This window comes from Oenanthe melanoleuca, unplaced genomic scaffold, assembly GCF_029582105.1.
Source record: "Oenanthe melanoleuca isolate GR-GAL-2019-014 unplaced genomic scaffold, OMel1.0 S114, whole genome shotgun sequence".
NCBI classification, from domain to species: domain Eukaryota; kingdom Metazoa; phylum Chordata; class Aves; order Passeriformes; family Muscicapidae; genus Oenanthe; species Oenanthe melanoleuca.
In genome coordinates this window covers 5901-26254 of record NW_026612763.1, presented here as the reverse complement: position 1 = coordinate 26254, position 20354 = coordinate 5901, and the positions used below count along the sequence as shown (strand labels likewise).

General features: G+C 46.6%; 1 long non-coding RNA gene across 1 annotated transcript; it reads right to left on the bottom strand.

The window, feature by feature from the left end:
• Positions 1–18392: 18392 nt before the first annotated feature.
• LOC130266633 (uncharacterized) lies at positions 18393–19764 on the bottom strand. The gene is made up of 2 exons (XR_008842931.1): positions 19611–19764; positions 18393–19166 (listed from the first exon to the last, which is right to left on the bottom strand). It is a non-coding gene; the product is annotated as an uncharacterized LOC130266633 (long non-coding RNA).
• Positions 19765–20354: the final 590 nt, after the last annotated feature.

The window sequence follows — 20354 nt, the reverse complement described above, 5'->3', positions numbered from 1 at the left end:
ACCAAAACAGGCAGCACACTGTAGTGCTGCTTGATATTTTCCCTGCCTGCAGTCCAGCTGCAGAGCACACTTTCCTGTTCTCCCTCTCCAACACTTCTGGCAGAGAAAAAGGCTTTTCAAATCTTTTAAATTATTGTTTTCATAGTCTCCAATGTTTTTAAATCCTTCATGACTGGAGCATGTTGCCCAGAGAAGCTGTGGATGTTCCATCCTTGGAAGTGTCCAAGGCCAGGCTGGACAGGGCTCTCAGCAGCCTGAGACAGTGGGAGGTGTCCCTGCCCATGGCAGGGGTTGGAACTGGATGGTCTGAAAGGTCTCTTCCAACCCAAACCATTCTGGGATTCTGTGATGATTCTGTGATTCTAAGATCACCTTGCTTGACCTTTGTATGATGGAAGACTTTGAATTTCATCCTCCAGTTCCAAAAACCAAGTGAGCTTTTGGTTGAACAGCATCTTTTGTGGAATCTTTGCCAGATGTAAAGGAATCGAGTAATGGCCTTGTTCATGAGTCCCTTGACTGACAGTGCTTGGTGTGGGATGCCAGAACACTGCTTTCCTCAATCCAGATTCTCTGCTCCCTTTACCAGCCTCTGCCTGGTTTGATGAGGAACTGTGTCCACTTTGCACAGCTCCCTTGGCAAGGCACCTGGTAGAGATCCTGACTGAGCTCTGATGGGTGACAACCTTTGACAGAACCTATTCCCACCCAGCCTGGCAGGTCAGGGGGTTCCTCTGTGGCTGGAATTCCACAGATTGCTCCATGGCCATGTGCAGGCTGGTGCTCACCTTGTCTGTGTGGTGTGAACATGCTCACCTGCCACCCAACACCTGCTGGTGGGAGACATTCCGTGTGCCACAGGCAACTTTGGGTGATCAGCTCATGCAAAAGGAGTTTCCTGACACCCAGAGTGACCTGTCCCTGCCAGGCAAGGGGCTGCTGTGTTGAACAGGCCACCCCAGGGGTTGCCTCTTGGCCAGCCAGCAGCCAGCTTGAAGAAAATTAGGGAATCCCAGCAAACTGCAGAGGATTTGTTGGGCAGCTGTGATGGAGTAACACGAGGGAAATGGAAGGCAGGAAAGAGGACAGTGTGCACTTAGAAATCATTCATGTTATTTATTTAATTACAGCTTGTTTGTAAATTTTTGTTGTTTGGGTTTTGTTTTTTTCTTTAGAACGACTCTGAAAGTCTTAAATTGTTAAGAAGCACGACGTATTTATCAGCAGCAGAACACAGAAGTGTTTGTTGAGCTGTGGCATTTTTAGCTTCTGCTCCCTTGAGCTGCTGCTGAGATTTTGAGAAATACTTGTTTAGTGGCCTTAGAGTTGTGTGAATCATTTTAGTCAACAAACTTGGCTGCTCTGTCAAGTTAAGGTGACCTTAAAATGCAGTAACATTAGACTATTTGTTTTTGCAACATTAATGTAAGTACTTTTGCTTATAAACAAGGAGCAGCTATAAAAAGGATTCAGTCAGTCCTGAGTGTGCAATAGTGCTCCTTCCACAGGGACAGCCTTTTCCAGAAAAAAACCTAAATTACCATCTGGCTGAAGCCTGTGGAAATATTTCCATCCACTTCAACCAAATCAAGATTTGGCACAACAACAAAATAATTTCTGGGTCCACATTCCTTATCTCTCCCAGATGCACAGACATGAATTTTGGCCCTCTATATTTATTATTAATAAAATCCCCAAGCACTCATAAACTCTATAATCAGAAAATGAAGGTGAGAACCCTAAAGCTCTCCCATTAGCTCAGATCTCCTTTTTCCTATGGAGGACAATTGCCTGTGCCATGGAAGCAGGTCAGCAGCTTCCCTGTTGTATGGATTTCATCCTCTAATTTGCACAAATATCCTTAAATTTAGGTTTCTTTTTGCATTAAAGCCCTGAGAAGAACAAGAAGAAGGAGAAAGAGGAGGAGGTCTTAGGACTCTAGTGGCCAGAGCAGAAAAGCAAAAGCAGAAACAACAGGGAAATCTATTTCCCATGGAAAATTATCAAAACATAAGTTTTCCAAGCCCATTCCTGATACATCCATGGTGACTGTAGAGATAAGAGGTGTGTGTGTGAAGGCCTTGGGAGGACTGAGGTAAAAAAACACAAACATGAAGAATCCCCAAAAAAGCCCATAAAAAGCTGTATGCAAATGACTTCAGAGCTTTTTGTGACACTGACAACATTTCTTCACTCCTGAAACAATAATGGGAATAAAGGAGGAAAGTGGGAGGAAAAAGAGGAAATGAAACAAATGGAATTTTGGCAGTAGAATATATAAGGAGCACTTAGGTACTTTTGAAAATGTTATTCAAATTTCCCAAGTAGCCAAGGCCATGGCTCAATGAGATCATAAATCAACTTTCAGGGCACTTAGCAGTGACCCAAATCCATTACAACCACACAGCACAAGACATTGAGCTGCTGCTTGAATCCCTTTGCTGCATCTCATTCACCAGACAGCACAGCTTTGGATGGGTTTATGTTATTAAAGCAGCTTTCAAGCAGACCAGGTGCTCTGTGTCCCCCTGAAGGTGGCACAGGGCCAGGGTGATGGGGTGGAGCTGCACAGACACTGGGTTGTGGCTTGGAGAGGCAGCAGTGTGAGTGTGATGCTCAGCTCAGCTTTGTCCTGCCAGGGAGGGCTCTGGGGAGCTCCTTGGTCCCCAGCCTCCACTGAAATAAATGCCTTGGGAAAGTGGGATCTTTTGAAAACCCCTCTGGGTGCCCTACAAATGTGCCTCTGGTGCTGAATTCTCACCAGGAACCACCCAAATTGTGAATTTTCTCCATCATTTCCACGGACTTGGACACCACCTTCCCTTGTGGTCCATGCTCCCTTGGGCTGCTCATCCCTGGGGATGCCTTTGGCTGGCACTTTGGAAGATGCCTTGAAGAAAACTTGGGATGTACCTAATTCTCAAGGGCTTCCCATTCACAAGTTCCAATGATTTTCCTGGTGGAAGGGATGAGGAGCTCTGGAAGCTGCACCTGACTGAACCCACCCTTCCCTGGCCCAGGGCTGTGGAGTCAGGGAAGGCACCACTGGCAGAGCCTGGCTCCAGCTGTGATCCTTCAGCCTGGGACAGGCACTGGGCAGCCTCATGGAAACTCACAGAGCAAAAGGAGCCTCTTTAATACCTAGCATGAGGTGGGCAGCCTCAGGATTTTCTTCAGCAATCTCTAGATCTTGGAAACACGTAGGATGAATTTTGGGGTGCTCTGCAGAGCAATTATGTGATGAAAGGGACCTTGGGGTAGGAATTTCAAACTGAAAGAGAGTAGGAACTCTAAACTGAAAGAGGGTAGGTTTAGATTAGATATTAGGAATGAATTCTTCCCTGTGAAGGTGGTGAGGGTGGACAGGTTCCCCAGAGAAGCTGTGGCTGCCCCTGGATCCCTGGACAGGGCTCTGAGCACCCTGGGAGAGTGGAAGGTGTCCCTGCCCATGGCAGGAGATGGAACTGGAAGATCTTTGTGGTCCCTTCCAACCCAAACCATTCTATGATTTTATGATTCTAACTTGGTTGCTGTGAGAAGCTCCAAGGCTGTGAGGCATAGAGAGAAAACACCTCCTTCTGAGGAGGTTTCAAATGTGGAGCTGGAAGATTTCGCACTAAGACAAGGACCAGTTCCCAGGCAGGAAGCAAAGCCCCTGAGGTCAGCTGAGGTCCATGAGAGCCTGGCTGTGCTGTGTCAGCGTGGCAGTGGTGCAGGGTGAGGTGAGGCTGGCTCTGATGGCACACAGCTCACAGGATGCCTGGGGAGCCCACGGCACAGGGCCACTCCAAGCTGCTAAAGCCCTCATCTGGGTCAGCAGCTAATAGCCAGACACTGATTCACAGAGCTTCCCCTCCCTGAGAGCTCCTGTAAATAGCTGTATTTTTTTAAACAGTGAGGAAGTGAGCAGCCCTGCTGGGGATTAAGTGCTCCCCATGTCTGACCTCAGGCACGCTGGCTTTGCCCCAGCCCGAGCTGCCTCAGCTCTCCTCTCCAGCTCTCTCCACATTCCCCCTCATCCTTTCCCCCACTCCCTTCTCCTCCCTCCTCTCCTCATCTTGGGGCTATCCAAAACTGAATTCCTACTGGAGTAGGGAACAAGTGTTGAAATCCTTTTGTTTTTCTTCTTTCTGTGAAATGCAATTCTTGCTCACTGGTCCTCTTATTCTGAGAATATCCCCTGCTGGATGGACCCCTTGCCCCTTTCCCTGATCCCAGCCCTGCACAGCTGCACAAAGAGGTCAGTGAAGTTGCAAGAACAGCTTTTCCCCCAAGGCTTGGTCTGGCCCTGAAGGGCCCTTGCTGGTGCCAGTTCCTGTGCTCAGGAGATTCCTGCTCACCACAGCTCCAACTACTGGCTCAGAGCTTGGCTGGAGCCCACTTGTACTTTCTGGGGGATATTTCAGTTAGGGCTTCAAATACTGCAAAAGATGCTCAACAAACTTCAGCAGAATCCTTTAATCACAACCAGGAAATAGTGGAGTTTTCAGTTCTTGGGGAAGTAGGGAAGGGGATCAGCAGAACTGCCACCTTGGATTTCCAGAGGGCAGGCTCTGGTCTGTTTAGGAGTCTGGGTGACAGAGTCCCTTGGGAGGCAGTCTGAACATCAAAGAGGTCCAGGAAGACACAGAGATTCCTAAGGAAATGCTAAAGGCACATCAGGAGCAGGACATCCATCCCCATGTGCCAAAGGATGAGCCAGAGGGGCAGAAGGCCTGGCCTGGCTGAGCAGGGAGCTTTGGCTGGAACTCAGGGAATAGAGAAGCATTTATGACTTTTGGAAGAAGGTGCAGGCAACTCAGAGGGACTACAAGGATATTGTGAGGTCATGCAGGGAGAAAATCAGAAAAACCAAAGCCCAGATAGAACTTAATCTGTCTAATGCTGGAAAATCAGTATCAGCCAGAGGAGGGCTAAGGAGACTCTCCATCCTTTCTTGGATTTGGGGGGAAATACAGTGGCAAAGGCTGAAATAGTTTATGTCTCCTTTGCCTCAGTCTTTAGTAGTAAGGCCATTGTTCCCTGGGTACCCTGATTTGGAAGACAGGGACAGGGAGCAGCATGAAGACCCCTAATCCAAGGGGAAACCACCAGGAACCTGCTACAAGACAAACAGACACACACAAGTCTGTGCAGATCCATCCAAGGGTGCTGAGGGAGCTTTCCAAGCCACTGCCCATAATTTACCACAGTCCTGGCTAACTGAGGAAGCTGCATTGGCTGGGAGTCAGTAAATGTGCTGCCCAGATAAAAGAAGGACCAGGAGAAGGGTCCTGGGAGCTACAGGTCTGTCAGCCTGACCTCAGTGAAGGGCAAATCATCCCAAGTGCCACCATGGGGCACATGCAGGACAACCAGGGGAGCAGGTCCAGCTGGCTTGGGTTTGGGAAGGGCAGGTCCTGCTTGACAAACCTGATCTTCTGTGGCCAGCTGACCTGCTTAGCAGGTGAGGGAAAGGCTGGGCTTGTTGTCTTTACTGGACTTCAGTCCAGACATTTCCCACTGCATTCTCCAGGGGAAGCTGGCTGCTCGTGGCTCGGGAAGGTGCACACTCTTTGCTGGGCTGAAAGCTGGCTGGATGGCCAGGTCCAGGGGGTTAGAGAACTGAATTACCTCCAGCTGGTGACCAGGACTCAGTGCTGGGGCCAGTTCTGTTCCATATCTTTATTAATTGGATGAGGTGATTGAGGCACCCTCATTCAGTCTGCAGATGACTCCAAACTGGGCAGGAGTGCTCTGCAATGCAGGAAGGACATTGAGGGGCTGGAGACTGTCAAGAGGAGGGCAGTGGAGATGGGGAGGGTCTGGAGCAGGAGGTGCAGTCTGGTCAGGAGGTGCTGAAGGAGCTGGGGGTATTTAGTCAGGAGAGAAGGAGGCTCAGGTGGGACCTTCCCACTCTGCACAACTCCCTTGGGAGGCTGTGGCCAGGTGGGGGTCACTCTCTTCTCCCAAGTGACAAGGGACAGGAGGAGAGGAAATGATCTCAACTTGTGCCAGGGGAAGTTTAGGCTGGACATTGGGAACATTTTCTTGATGTTCAAGCACAGGAACAGGCTGCCCAGGGAAGAAATGGAGCCACCATCCCTGGAGGTATTTAAAGGATGTGTGGTGCTTGGGGACAGGGTTAGTGGTGGCCTTGGCAGTGCTGGGTTATTGGTTGGACTTGGAGGTCTTTTCCAGCCTGCACTGTTCAATGATTGCCTGCTTTAGGCCTCACTATTTCCTCCTCATCCCCAGTCTCTGTGCTCCAGAGCCTGGACATTTCTGTAAAGGACATGTCCTTCAGGGCAATATTTTATGCCTTTCTCAATGTCTTTTATTTATCCATTAATGTAAACTCTGTCTGTGACAGGCTTTTAGCATGACTGTTTCTGTGATAAGTTGTTTACTTCTTTTTCCTTTGGGTTTTGCCTGTAACAAAAATGATTTACCATTGGGAAACCTTTCCTTGCCTGTTTTTTATCCCGTTTTCTGCCTTTTGTCATCTTTTCTTTTTCCTTTTTTTTTTTTTTTTGCATTTCCCCTAGACTTACCTCTTTGTGTGTTTGTCACTACATGTGTCCTCAGCCAAGCTGACATTTTTCTGGGCAAAAATGGTTATTTCCCAAACCAGGCTAGGTAGATCAGGTAAGTAAGCAGAGTAAGCAGAATTTAGACCAGCAGAAACACAGCTTTATTTTATTCAGGGAGAACATTAAGATAAATCTTACAAATCACCCCCTCTAAATATAAGCTGAGTCTTCTGACATAAATCAGCCAATTTAGCTGCTGGTGAAGGTTTGTAGAGTAGGCAAGTGCTCCAAAGTGGAGCTGGCTGAAGTGCTGCTGGTTTGACTCAGCTGCTGCACATCAGGTCGATAAGGTCACTGCTCCCCTCGTGCAGTTTTCTGCAGGTTCATGCAGATCCCCAAGGCAGAGATGCTCTGCAGTGAACCTTTCTGCATTTGTTGTTCTCACATCCTGGGTGTCTTCTGGCAGCACTCATCACATGCATCATTGCTCAACTCAAGGCTCTCGTGTTCTCAAGTCTCTTTCCAGGCAGGGTGGGATGTGGCTGGTGGAGCTTGGGGTTGTCTGGGCTTGAGTGGAGAGAATCATCCTCACAGAGTAATCTCCCTCTGCCACTGATACTGAGCTGCTGCAAGCTGTTCCTACTCAGCAAAGCACATAAGCCAATTTCTGGCTCCATTTCCATCAGCAGAACATTTAACTGTGAATTTAATATTAAACTCATGCTCAAATCCCTTAGCTTATTAATGGGTTTAGGTGAAGGTCCACTCTGCATCACTGAATGAGGCAGGGATTAATTACAAAGAGAGAGGAGCTCTGCAGAGCTGGTGCACTCCCATCCCAAGGCTTCTCTCCACACCAGCTGTGCATCCAACAGTTTATTCCCAGGGTACAGTGTTGATACTTTAATCTTGCTCATCAAGGGATATTTTTGTGGTGTTGGATCTGGTGCTGAAAGAGCCTGTGAGGTGGCTCAGGACCTTGGTGAGCCTCCCAGCTCTGCTGGTGTGGGAGCTGGGTGATCCCACGTGGATCCAGAGGCCATCCCTCTACACACCTGGCTCCTCTCACCTGCACCTTCAGACAGCAGAGGTGGAGGATGCACACAAAGCACAACGGGCTGGCATGACAGCTTTCCCATAGCAGATGTCACACAAGCTCAGAAAGGGTGGAAGCTGAGATACTCGCTTGCTGCAGTGTGTTTTAAGAGGTGAGGAGGTGACAGCTCCCTTTGTACACTGCACAGGTGCCTGCTGGTCTCTGGGAAGGGATCTTCATTTCTCTAAAGGAGATTCCTCCCTCACTCTTTACTCATTGTAGAAAATGCTGAATTGAAGATGCTTTTAGAAGCATGTTGTCTTCACAAAGTCCTATAAGTTAGACATATCTCTTCTTCTATTGCAGGGAATGACATAATATTTATGAAAGCCCTGGCACATGTTGTCCAGATGTTGTGGATGACCCATCCCTGGAAGTGTTCAAGGCCAATTCAGTTGAGGCTCTGAGTAACCTGGTGTAGTGGAAGATGTCCCTACCTTGGAACTGGATGATCTTTAATGTTTATTCCAACCCAAACCATTCTATGATTCTTTAATTCTCTGGTTGATGCTGTCAGTCCCTGAGTGCTGACAAAGACCACAACTCTGGGGGCACAGATCAAGCTCTGCCTTTGTACCTCACTTTTCCCACCTTTATAATGGGAATAATAATAGTGTTAACCTACAGCAGTGAGGTGTTGGCTGTGTTTAAACAGAAATCCTGAGCACACTTGGTGGAACTCCATTTAATTGCTCCTGGATTTAAATTTGGGGTTCCCAGTGTTCCCATTCTATCCATTAGCTGGACAGTGGCAGTAGGGGACTGATCTGAGACTTCCAGGTAACAAAGGACAGGGGAAAGGGAACGGCCTCAAGTCGCACCAGAGGAAGTTTAGATTGGATATGAGGAAAAATTCCTTTACTGTGGAAGGGTGGCCAGACATTGGAACAGAATGTCCAGGGAAGTGGTGGAATCACTGTCTCTGGAAGTGTTAAAACATGTGCTTAGGGATTCAGTAGTGGACTTGGCAGCACTGGGTTGATGGTTGGACTTGATGATTTTAAAGGTCTTTTTTAACCCTAATGATTCTGTGATTCCAAGGGTGCAAATCAGAAGCCTTCCCTTGAACTGAGTTGTGCCATTGCCAGGCTGTGGTAAGGAGAGGATGTTTATTGCAGACTGTTTTGGTTTGTAGAGTGAAAACACAGAGCTTAGTCATCAAAAACAGGGGTTAGTCATCAAAAACAGTTTACCTTCCTCTCAAAATATGAAAAGGCTTAAAAGTTTGGTGAGGTTTACAGGGCATTAAACAAACACTGCTCTTACAATTGCCGGTGCTAATTCTCATCAGGTAGCCTTCCTTCCCCATTGGAGGGGAGACTCAGAGCTCCTTGTCTGCTGCCAAATGCTGTGACCCTGGTGCCCATAAAAGGTTTCTGCTGTAACTGTCTTGTTATCAGCCCATCAATGTCCTGACACTTCCTAGTGATTAATCCTGTGTTGAAATGAAATTAAGTTTCCATATATTTGGCCAGTGACCCCAGGACTTCCTATTTGGGGAATACAAAGAATAAAGCATCTGTAGCCTACAGGAAGCCAGAGTCTCTGATTTCCTGCAGAGGCAGAACAAGAACAAACAGGGAACACATTTTTCACTGCAGCAGTCGAAAGCGCACGTAAGAGCCCTGTCGGCCCCCATGATGAAAACAATTGGAAGGGGGAACATCTCTGGTCCCAAAATTATTTGTGGGTGTTTTGTTACGTACACAATATGCCATTAGAAAATAGATGTAACTCAAGTTAATGTTTTTTCCAGGTGCCTGTTAAAGTTTCCTTTGGCATAGGTCTTTTGGTTTCCATCAGCAAGATTGTGCTTGTCAGGCAAGTGAGTTTTACTTTGCCTTTTGCTGCACTAGGCTCTCTAAATCCATCTGAGATTAGGAAAATGCAGGGATTTTTTTTTTTTTTTAAACAGCTTTGTTTAAATGAGCCAGACCAGATTCAGGCTGATGTAAATGCCAGTGAAAGGGGCAGGAGGAGGTGATAAGGCAGCAAATCCTCCTTGCAGCCCAGCTCTGACTTGTGATGAAAGGTATGTGGGGAAATAGAGGCACCAGCCTGCCTTCTGAACATCCCTGAGGGAGAGCCACTGCTGCCTCTACCATCCCATTCAGCTGCTCTATACCCACAGAAGAAAACATTTCTGAATGCTTCCAAATTGCTGGTTATGCTTGGCACTAATGGGCATCATCAGCTTGGAATTAACCTCTCTCTGAATAATGCTCCTACCTGAATACACATCATGGCACATGAGCATCTGCACATACAGATGTGTGTGTGTATGTACAGACAGAGAAAAAGCTGTTCTGTGCACCCATCACCTCAGTGAGGTTGTCTTGGTTGATGGAATGTTTCACCCAGCTCTGTCAGATGAGTCTCATTCCCCTTTCCCAGGACTCATGGTGCTGCTCCTACTTGTAAAAAGACATTGCCTTGTTTCTGTTCTGCAAGGGTACCCTATTACCATAACCACTGTGTTTGAGAGTCCCTTGTTTCCTACAGCTTTCCATCAGCAAAGACTCTTCCCATGCTTTCTAACCCTGGGTGAAAGAGGAGACCCAGGAAGAAGCTGCAGGATGCTGGGCTTGGTCTGACTGGTGGCTGGTTAACACAGCTGTCCTTCAGCAGGCAGAAATGGGATTATTCCCTGGGAAGTTGCTTGTCTTGGCATTTTTAATAAATTGCTGCCTAGAGGGAAAATGCAAAACGTCACTCTCCTTGAAACCATGGGGGACTGGCTTTGAAGTTTTGGACCTGAGAGAAGACTCAAAGTCTAACCATGATACTTCTCTCAAAGGGCATCTTTAAGATTTTGTTTGAGTTGCCAGCCTTGGAGTGTTCCTGTAGCCCTGAAAGTACCAAGTGCCTGAGGAGCACAGGATGTGGCTCACAGATCCTTACTGTGGTGACACTGGGATGATCATGTTCTATTAAACAAGTTCCAGGAGAGCTACAGAGAGCTATGAGTGAAGTAAGGACAAGTTTGCACCACAAAATACTTCTCACCACTGGAATGCCAGAGGCAGTGGGAATCAAAGCTGGTCTGCAGCATTGACTGGATACAGTCTAGACACATTGACTTGGCAAATGCCTGGAGTTAATCAGCTCTTTTTCTTAATTCAGGCTCTTGTCATATGGCCATTTTCTGCCCTACAGTTGGGTAGAAGGCTCAAGGAGTACCTGTTTGTACTGAAATCTGCAGGGATGTGGGAACACAGCAGGGAACATGGGCATTCACAGAGAGAGACTGGATCCACAAGACTCTCATCCTGAAATTCTGTGTCTGCAGTGAGCTGGGCTGCACTACTTTTTCATTTTGTTCTCTGCCCTGAGTTTTACAAGACACTGTGTGTCCCTGTCTATGCCAGCGGGCTGGTTGAGTCTCTTCTAATTATTCTAGAATGAGTATTGAACAGACAAATCCAGGCAGTGCTGCCAGCTCTTGTGATTTTGTCAGCCTTGCAATATTTGCTTTTTGTTCTCGTGCCTTTTGCTCCTAGATTCATGCAATGAAATTCCACTTTCCACTGGCAAACAAGAGGAGGGGAAAGAAAAGCACTCCAGGTATCCAGCCTGTCTGGCAGGGAAGGAAACCCAGGATCTGTGGCACAGGAGAACTGACACAGACACATCAATCCCACCAGAGCTCCATCAGTGCACCATGGATATTGCAAATAATCCCTGCTCAATAAATCAGAGTAACAAACTACAGCTCCTCTCTCTCCCTGCTGCACATCACCATCCATGTTATCACTCTCTTTTCTTACAATTTTCCTTCCTGCTGAGAGCTGCTTGTGGTTGTCTGCTCTTCCAGGGGAAAAGCTTGCAGGGAGAGTGCTGCCTTCCCTACACAGGGGTGCTGGAGCCAGATGCAGCAGGGCCCTGACTGAGCCAAGACACAGCTCTGACCTCCTTGGCAGCTCTGGCCTGAAGAGAGCCCAGTGGAGAGACCAGAGATCCCAGATCCATGCAGGATCTTTCCTCAGCAAACATGGGGCATGGACAGGTTCCCCCAGGGATGCCCCAGTGCCTCATCCTGCATGGGTTCCACACTCCTCTGCTGCTTCTAGCAATGGACACCCCCTCCCCATCAGTCAGGGCTGAGCCCTTCAGCCACCCCTTTCAACACAGATTTCCTGTTCTGCACTCTCAAGTCCCATGTCCTGTAGGAGAGGCACATGGGACACAGCTTTTCTTGTCTTCTTTTGCCATCTGGCCACTGCCTGCAGCACAGGCTCTCTCTGCACATGTGATTCAGCCACCCCAGATGTCCCAGATGTTTGCAAACCCTTCCAGCACCCTCCCCTACCCTGAGCCTGGTGCACTTTATTCCACAGCCCCCAGGCTGAGAAGGCTAATCCTTATCACAGCAACACTTCAGTTTTGGCCAAAAGGAGCACTAGCTCTTATGGGAGCAAGAAAGATCTTTCTTTGAGGAAAAAGTAGTTGGATTGCAAAGGTTGCTGTATACAGACTCAGATTATCTTGTTCAGACTGTTTATTCTTGCTTTTATTCTTCTCCTTCCTGTCAAAACCCACTATTGTCAGTGAGTTATAGATATGATGCATGTCTGGAGATGGAGAAGTTGTTTTCCTGCTGATTCTGTTGGCCAAACCCTGCTTGTTCAATGAGCACATCAGGTAAAAGCATCCCTTTCCCTTTCTCTCTCACCAGCACCAAGCTCTCCTGGCTCTGGCTCCCAGCTTCACCTGATGAAACACAGAAATCTGAGATCTGCTCCTCTTCTACACAGGGATAACCCCATGGAATTTTTCTTCAGTGGTTTAACTCTCCTGATGTAATCATTACCCAAGGATTTCATCAAAATCACTGTTGTGTTGCAAAGGTGTCAGTAAACACAAAAACTCTGATATGTCAGAGGTGATAAGGTTTTCCTGATACAGCACATAAATTGCCAAGTAAGTGCTCTCCTCATTTGCATCACTCTTACCCCAGCACAGCTCCACTAATTTGGCAATTGCAGGAGGGGTGTGGGTCTCCTGGGAGGAAGCTCACCTTTGCAGCTCTTGAAATTGATGATCTCTGGGTTTCCAGCCGCTGAGCTGTGATTGTTCAGCAAAAACGAGCTCTGCTCAGAGCTGATGGAGCTGCTCAGCAGCAGGGTCATTAACAGGCAACGAGCTACCAGATCTTGTTTGCATTGTTTCAGAGATCATTTAGAGCTGGAACTGCTCAAATGAATGACGAGATCCTTAGAGGAAAGAGTGGGTGAAACATTCTATCCTTAGGCAGTCACTAAACTGAGCAATAGTAGAAATTTTGGGTTCTCTCTGATCCATCCTCTGCCCAGTGGCAGAGGGATCAGCTCAGAGGAAGGTCTGACCTTGTTCTCTTGTCCTACCCCTCTTACAACACCATGCAGGGGACATTTCTGCTTGGCCTTTTCACCGAGTGACCGAATCACTTGTGCTCATTTTCCCACCCCTTGGGTCTGAGAAGAAATTGGGATTTTCTGCTTGCAGTTAGAAATCTGGAGATCACTTTAAAGCTTCTATCCTAAAAAAAATGCACTGTAGGAGCCAGAAAGGTTGCTGGCTCTTGTGTGAGATTGCTTGCAGTTTATATGATGCCTGATGCAAACTGAAAAACTTTGACATTTGAATAGGGGAAACTTTTGGTCTGCACTGTAGGTTTGGCTGATAGGAAGCCCTTCTGTGCTTCAAAGCTTTCCTAAGATGTCAAACATTTTCAGTTAATTAGGGTTAGGAGCCATTTCACTGTTTGAATTTGTGACAGCAGAGAGTTAAATAAAGCTTTGCTTACAAAGTCTCTCACTTGGAAACACACACAAAGCTGTTCAGCCTTAATTCCCGAGTTTGCTTTATGGTTTTTGGGTAAACATTGTCTCTTCTCTCAGCCTCTGTGAAGGATCTCTTGCAGGTCTTTATTTGCCTTCCTTTCACAGCAGAGTTTGTCTAGGCTTGGTGGGGATTGTGCTAACTTTGCCACCAAGTCTGCAGAAACTCAAAACACTTTCTACTTGTGCACCAGCCCTTTGAGATGATTGCTAACAGAGGGCTGGGGCTTCAAATACAATAGCAGCACTGAGATGATGAGTTAAGAGTTTACAGATGACTTCTGACAAAGCATCCAGAGCATTCAGGGAGGCTCAACACTTAGAAGTTGAAAAAAGCCTTCAGGATTGTCACTTGAGCAAGGTGGTGGTGCCTTGGTTAGGTTTATTCTTGACATTTTCACTAGCCCTGTAAGAATTTTGCAGAAAAGATCTGCAACTTTAGGATTTTGTTAGTATGTAGAACATTCCTCCTTGGTTTTATTTCAATAATCACTTAATAAAATGTTAAGATATTGTCTATGCTGGAAAAAATATGACAATCAACTGTTTTAATATCAAAAAGCCAAAGCTTCATGCAGACTCTACAATACAACATTAGAGTCTTTTATCAATTTCACTTATGCCTCTTGACAATACTTCATATTTAAAGTTAAATATAAAAGGTCATTTTTATACTGGGTTAGGGGTATTTCCATGGGGAAGAGATGGTGGTGTAAATGCACCATATGTGTTACAAGTAACATCTAGCACTTTGATAAGTAGACAAGGTCTTTGAGATTGCATGAGGGAGTGATTCCAGACCTAAATCTTGGCCCAAAGACAAGCTTAAGGCTTATTCCTACACATCAGGGCTCAGGCCCTCAGCTGGGGTAAGCTGATGCCTCTCTATTGATTTCTGAAAAGCTAAACCAATTTCCAGCAGAGGAGAATCTGCTCCAGATTTCCCAGCTGCCCTATCAAAAATCTTCTCAGAGCATTGACTGGGGAAAGAAAAAAGGCCTCAGCCTGATTTGAAAGAACATAATAGACCTTTAATTTAATTGACTTAATTTTATTGGCAGCCATTGAATGGTGAAATGAAAACAGATGATCTGGATGAACAAGAAAAGGTTAGATGGGAGTAACCCATTAGTAAATATCAAGGCATCATCCTATTGTCCTCATTTAATAAAGGAACGGGTCAGTAAGTATAATCATAAACATTTTTACATTTTAGTGAAGATTTATTTGACATCATTACTAGCAGAGAGATGGATTCTTGGAACAGGAAGAGATGAAACAGTCTAACAGATGAGAAGTTAGTTCCTTTAGCTGGCAGAGAGTGGCACAGCTCTACAGCCTGACCTATTTAATTCCACCTTTTCAGCAGCTGAGCTATTACTTTGGACTGCTGTGGGATATATGATATTTTTTAGAAGTTTTCTTTGACAAATCTCCCATGCTTACATCTTCTCTTGCCTGTTTGGCATTGCTCTTGTGGGGCCCTGAGAGCCAGCAGGTCTGGAGTGGCAGGACTGTGAGGTTGGACACAGAGCTCTGTGGAATGGGCCAGTGTTGGATCCCAGAACTCTTGGATTTTGAGCTTTCTGTGCTTTCTGGCACTGACCCCCTGGAGAACACTGCTTTTGACCTGAGGCCTTGGAAAAGCTTCCAAATTTGGGTGATGGAGCTAAAATCTTGGGTGTGTAGTTAAATAGAAGTGTGTGCTTTCAAATGATGAAGGGTTTCAAACTTGAAGTTTTTATGGCATAATAATGTGTATAGGAGAAGATGAAGGATTTTAGGTAGTGTGTCTTTCAGTGTTCATCTTCCTTCTTCTTCATGGTTTCAGGCAGTAGTTTCTGAGTGGTCAGTCAGTGTCACACTGAGGGTCATGGAAAATTAGTTATTGGGTTAAAAGGATAAAAAATATATATGTTAATTCTCTATTGGACTGTTTAGCTTTAAGAGACCTTGTAGCAGCTGGATCTTTCTCCATTTTCCTCACTTCTAGCAGGTGGCTAGAAGTGCTGCTGAACTTTCTGTACTTTTGATAAGATTTGATAAACAACCAAACCTGAACACGAAAAAATCCGTTTCCTTCATGTATTTTTAAATCCTGGCTCTGAGTGAAGGCAGAAGAAACTAAGACAATTAAGTGGTGCAAACTCCCACCAGTGTTACAGGCCAGCAAAGCAGATTTCCCACATCCCCCAAGCCCAGCAGAGCAGGGAGGGGTGGCAGCTCTGGGATCCTGCTCAGAGCTCCTCTGGAGAAGCAGCTTCTCCCATCCCAGCAGTCCTGCCCTGCATTCTGTGCAGCCAAGCTCTCAGCTGTCAGGGCTGCCTGGAAGTCCATCCAAACAGGATTTAACAGCCACACTAAAACCTCATCCAAGGACAGCAGTACCCTGAGGGGTAGAACAAGTATGATAGGATGTGAAAGGGAAAATTCTGATTAGATGCAGGGAAACCAGACATGACTCCTCACTCAGTTCCTTATAATTCACTAGTGGTGGGTGCCCCTTGTGTGGTAGTTTTAACAGAACATTGTCCAGACCAACTTTGAAGGTGTGTCCTTCTGAATTTTCTGAAATACTGAATTTAAATAATTAAACAAATTCTAAAAATAAAATTTTAAAAAATGATGAAAAGCTTAGATTTTTCTTCATTTTAGATGGAGTTGGTTAGAAATAGCAGACTTTGCAGACTTCTTGCAAAGATGGGACCAGGTTACCCAACCTGGAGATTCCATTGAGGACCGTCAGCCTAAATTTCCATCTCTGGCAGCTGCCCCACCCCACTGCTTGTAGAGACAGCCAAATTCTCTGTGAGCACCCTGGGCACTCAGGAAATCTCCAAAACCTCACACCACCAGCCCTTGCAGGGGTGTCCTCAGCCCCACCCCAGTGGGATGCTGGATGCTGCTCTCAGCCCTGTGCCACAGGGAATGCTTAGGCTGTGCTGGTTTCTGCCTTGATTTCCTTCTGCCCTCTCTCCCCAGCTCCACTGAAATGACAATCCTGGCTCTGTGCTGCATCCCCAGCCAAACCAGGGGCAAAAACCAGAGCCAGCAATGGTAAAGAACATGGCAGCCCAGTGACACCGTGCAGGCTGGGATGGTGCTCCATGGAGCTGATCACACAGCTGTAACTTGGTTTTGCAGTGATCCTCTGCTTTTTCCCAATATTTTTCCCTTGGGTTTAATAAGCAGAGCCCCCACATGCTTCACTGTATGCTGGCTTACAGAGAGCTCACAAAAATCAGTGTTCATCCCTTGGTGCCATGGCCAGGAGTGAGGAGGGGATATGAAGGGCTCTGGTTTTGGGGAGGGACAGTGGCAGCTTCTCTTGTCCCAGAGCAGTGGTGAGTTACAGGCATGTCCTCTCCTCCTGGGGGAAAAGTGCTGTGGACAGAGTCTCTAATACTGCATTCCCACGGGCACGGCCCAAACCACTGCAGGACACCACTGCTGCTGGGAGAGCAGGTGTCAGAGCCAGCAGATTTCACCTGAAAATCAAAACACTTTCTCTAGACATAACCCAAATCCAGACCCTTCCCTTAAAGAGATAAAAATACAACCAGCCCCATTCTAAATATTTCAGTTTTCGGCACTTTTCCACAACAACACCACCGACAACAACACCAACACCAACAACAACACCATCACCACAGCAAAAAACAAAAAAAAACCAAAAAAACAAAAAAAAAACCCAAAAAAACCAAACTGCAAACAACCAAAAAAACCCCAACCAATCAAAAAAAAGAAAAAAAAAAAAAAAAAAGATGTGAAAAAAAATGAAGGTCTTTCTGGGAAACCAATTCTTGGTGAAATTTTTCAATCTGGTCCAAACAGAACATCTTGCAGGGGATCTCCCTGTTTGAATTCCAGCACCAGCCCCAGCCTGTGACTCAGATTCAGGACTGCTTTGCTTGGCTCCCAGGGCTCCTGAAATCTGTGTAAGCACCACAGGCTGTGCCTGGCGTGGGGTGGGCTCCACAGAGGGAGGGCTGTTCCCTGCTGCAGAGGAAAAGCAGCTTGTATCTTAACACATTTTGCCTGGCAGGCATTTCAAAGGCTTCTCCTCTGAATCAGGGCTGCAGGCTCTGCCTACATTTCCTCTTCACAGAAGCTGGCAGGTTGAACTATGCAAAATTCCTTAATCCTGTTTATCTGCTGTCTCCTTCCTAAAAGGCACAATGCTCCTGTGGCCTCTCTGAGCTTTCCTCTACTCCATTACCAGAGTTACATTTGCCCATTTGAAGGCCAAACACAGGCAGGACGAGAGCAAGGAAACCAACACCAGAATTTGGGATTTCAGTGAGACAGGCAAAATGTGCCCATTTAGCCTTTTCTGGATTAATGAAGTACACAGTGTCCAGAGCAGATGCTGAACACATAAAAATTATCCATTCTGAGCTACATGCTCAAAACAATGACCTTAAGGGAGGAGCAGTGGAGGTCACACTCCTCCTTTCCTGCTGTTCCTGCCCTGCAGTCCTGATGGGGCAGGAGGAGAGTGGATTGAGGATGCAGGCAGGGCAGCCAGGGTTACCTGTCTTCTGGGCCAAAATCTTCATCTCAGTGCTCTGAGCTGCTCAGTGCAGGGATGCTGCTCTGTGCAGCTGAACTTTGTATCTCTGAGGGCAAGGAGAAAATAAATCAGCTCTGTCCTTAACCTTTGCACAAGGAAAATCACTTCCCTGCTTGCCAGGGAGGAGCAGTGTCTGGTCCTCAGGGGCTCTGCTGGTCTGGTGTCCAAGGGGGATGGAGAGGGACCTGGGGAGCTGAGCAGGGGCTGGAGTGGGGATGGTGACACTGGGTCAGGCTGCAAAGGTAGGAAGTGAGGCACTGCTGGAGTGGAGGAAGAGGAAATGCTCAGGCAAGGGCTCAGACCCCCATAAACCACCTTGATGAGCCTTTTAAAAGGGCTCAACAGTGGTTCATGCACTCTGAATTGGATGCACAAGAGAAATACCAATGAGATATTTCTCAAAACAACACAAAGGACTTTACTGACAAAAATCAGAAAATCAAGAGTTTGGCAAAAGGTTTGGTACAACATTCAATCAACATAAAACACTTCTCACAGCATTAACTTGGCCCATTCAACTTAGCAAATTTTAAGCCTGTTTGATGTTAAGTTGCTCAAAATATTCCAAGAAGAGGGAATTAGAAGAAGAAGGAGAAAGAGAGACAGAAAATATATGGGAAAGCACACATATAGCTACCAGCTCCTGGGTTCCAGCGATGACAGAGGAGAGGGAGGATCTGGATAAACATGATGGCCTCGTGTTCAGCCTTGAATACCCCTTGGCCTTCCTGAGCCCTTCTCCCAGGTGGGGCTGCTGTACTTTGGCACTCAGGAGCTGCTCAGGGGCTCCAGGGTGGGTGTGGAGCGTTGCCTCCTGTGTGCCCATCACTGGCACTGCTGCAGGGCTGGGATGCAGGCTCCAGAGGGGTGGGGTGTGAGGGCAGGGCACTGCACAAGGAGCCACCTGCCCCTGCACCCCAAAACCTCTCCAGGCATCAATCTTTCCAGTCTCTGACACATGGAAAAGCAGGAAAAGAGAGGAAGGTATTCCTTTTGAGAATGGTCCATGCCCTGTGGCACCAGGAGTGGTAGAGGTGCATGACCTGCTGTGGGTGATGTGCAAGCCCTTGGTGTGCTCCTGTCTCACCCCTCTCCCCTCCTGCAGGTATCCTGCTGGAGTCCAGAATGCAAGAAATTCTCAGAACATCGGACCTGTAAATCAAAGCCTGGAAAAGAACACAGGATATAAACTGAGGCCTTAGGAAAAGCTTCCAAGCTTAAGTACTGAAAGCAAGAATGTAGGTTTAAAGCTCAAAGCAGAAACATGTTAAGTAGAAAAAAGGTTAGCTATGAGGTTAGAAATACAGAAAAAATAAAATAAGTACAAAGATAACAAAATAGCCTTAAAAATAAATCTAGGTGTTAAAATAAAATTGGCTGAGAAAGATCACACTGTAATTAAACAAAATTTCTTAATGTTGAATTAAAACATAAATATCCTTGTTAACAATGTTTTGTTAGTTAGTAAGTCCTTAAAAAATCTTGCAACCATAAGTCTTGTGACTTCTGGTCATACTCTCAATACCCATAACAAGAACTCATACTTTCTGTGAAAAATAAAAAAAAAATAAACCACACTTTCGAATCAACTAAAAGTCCCATCTCCGTACCTCTTTGAAATTTAAAAAAAAAATCCCCGTGGAATGAAATAATGGAAAAAAACAAATAACCCACAGTATCCCCCACTCCACAGCTCCATGATGGGGGCCCAGTGGTGATCCTGGAGGTGTGGATCCTGCTGCTGGAGCGCTCCTGGGGCAGGGCCGAAATCCCGGCTTTGCAAAGTTGGTGCGTGGCTACGGACTGAGCCGGGATCCTGCCTGGATATGATTCACCTTCCTTCCCCCTCAAGGGACACTGGGGGACCTGTGACCAGGTTGGCAGCAGCTCTGTGGAACTGAGGGGCTGAGGAGGGAGGTCGCCTCGAGCTCATTTCTAGAGTCAGCCCCTTTCTCTTATTTGCGACATAATTTTGCGTAATGAGGGCTGCTGGTGAGCCTGTTCTCCAGGATGGCAAACTGAAGGACCATATGTCATGGTTGGGACTGCCAGCACATCAACATTGCAATCATTTGCAGACTGTTTTCTATTTCTTTGATTCGGGAATCTGTGTAATTAGCTCCTCAGAACAGCCGGGTGGAGGAAGCGCGGTCTGTTATTTGGGCAGAATTAACATCCTTGTTCTCTGCATTGTGATCCTCAGTTTCCTAGGGCTGCTGCCAGAGCAGTGGAGAGATCAGTGCTGAGACATTCGTTCTTTGAGCCTGCCTTCGTTGCAAAACTATTTCTGTTCCTTTTCTAGGCTATCCCGATGACCTACAACTGGCACAAGACGTGCTGATGCTGTAATTAGT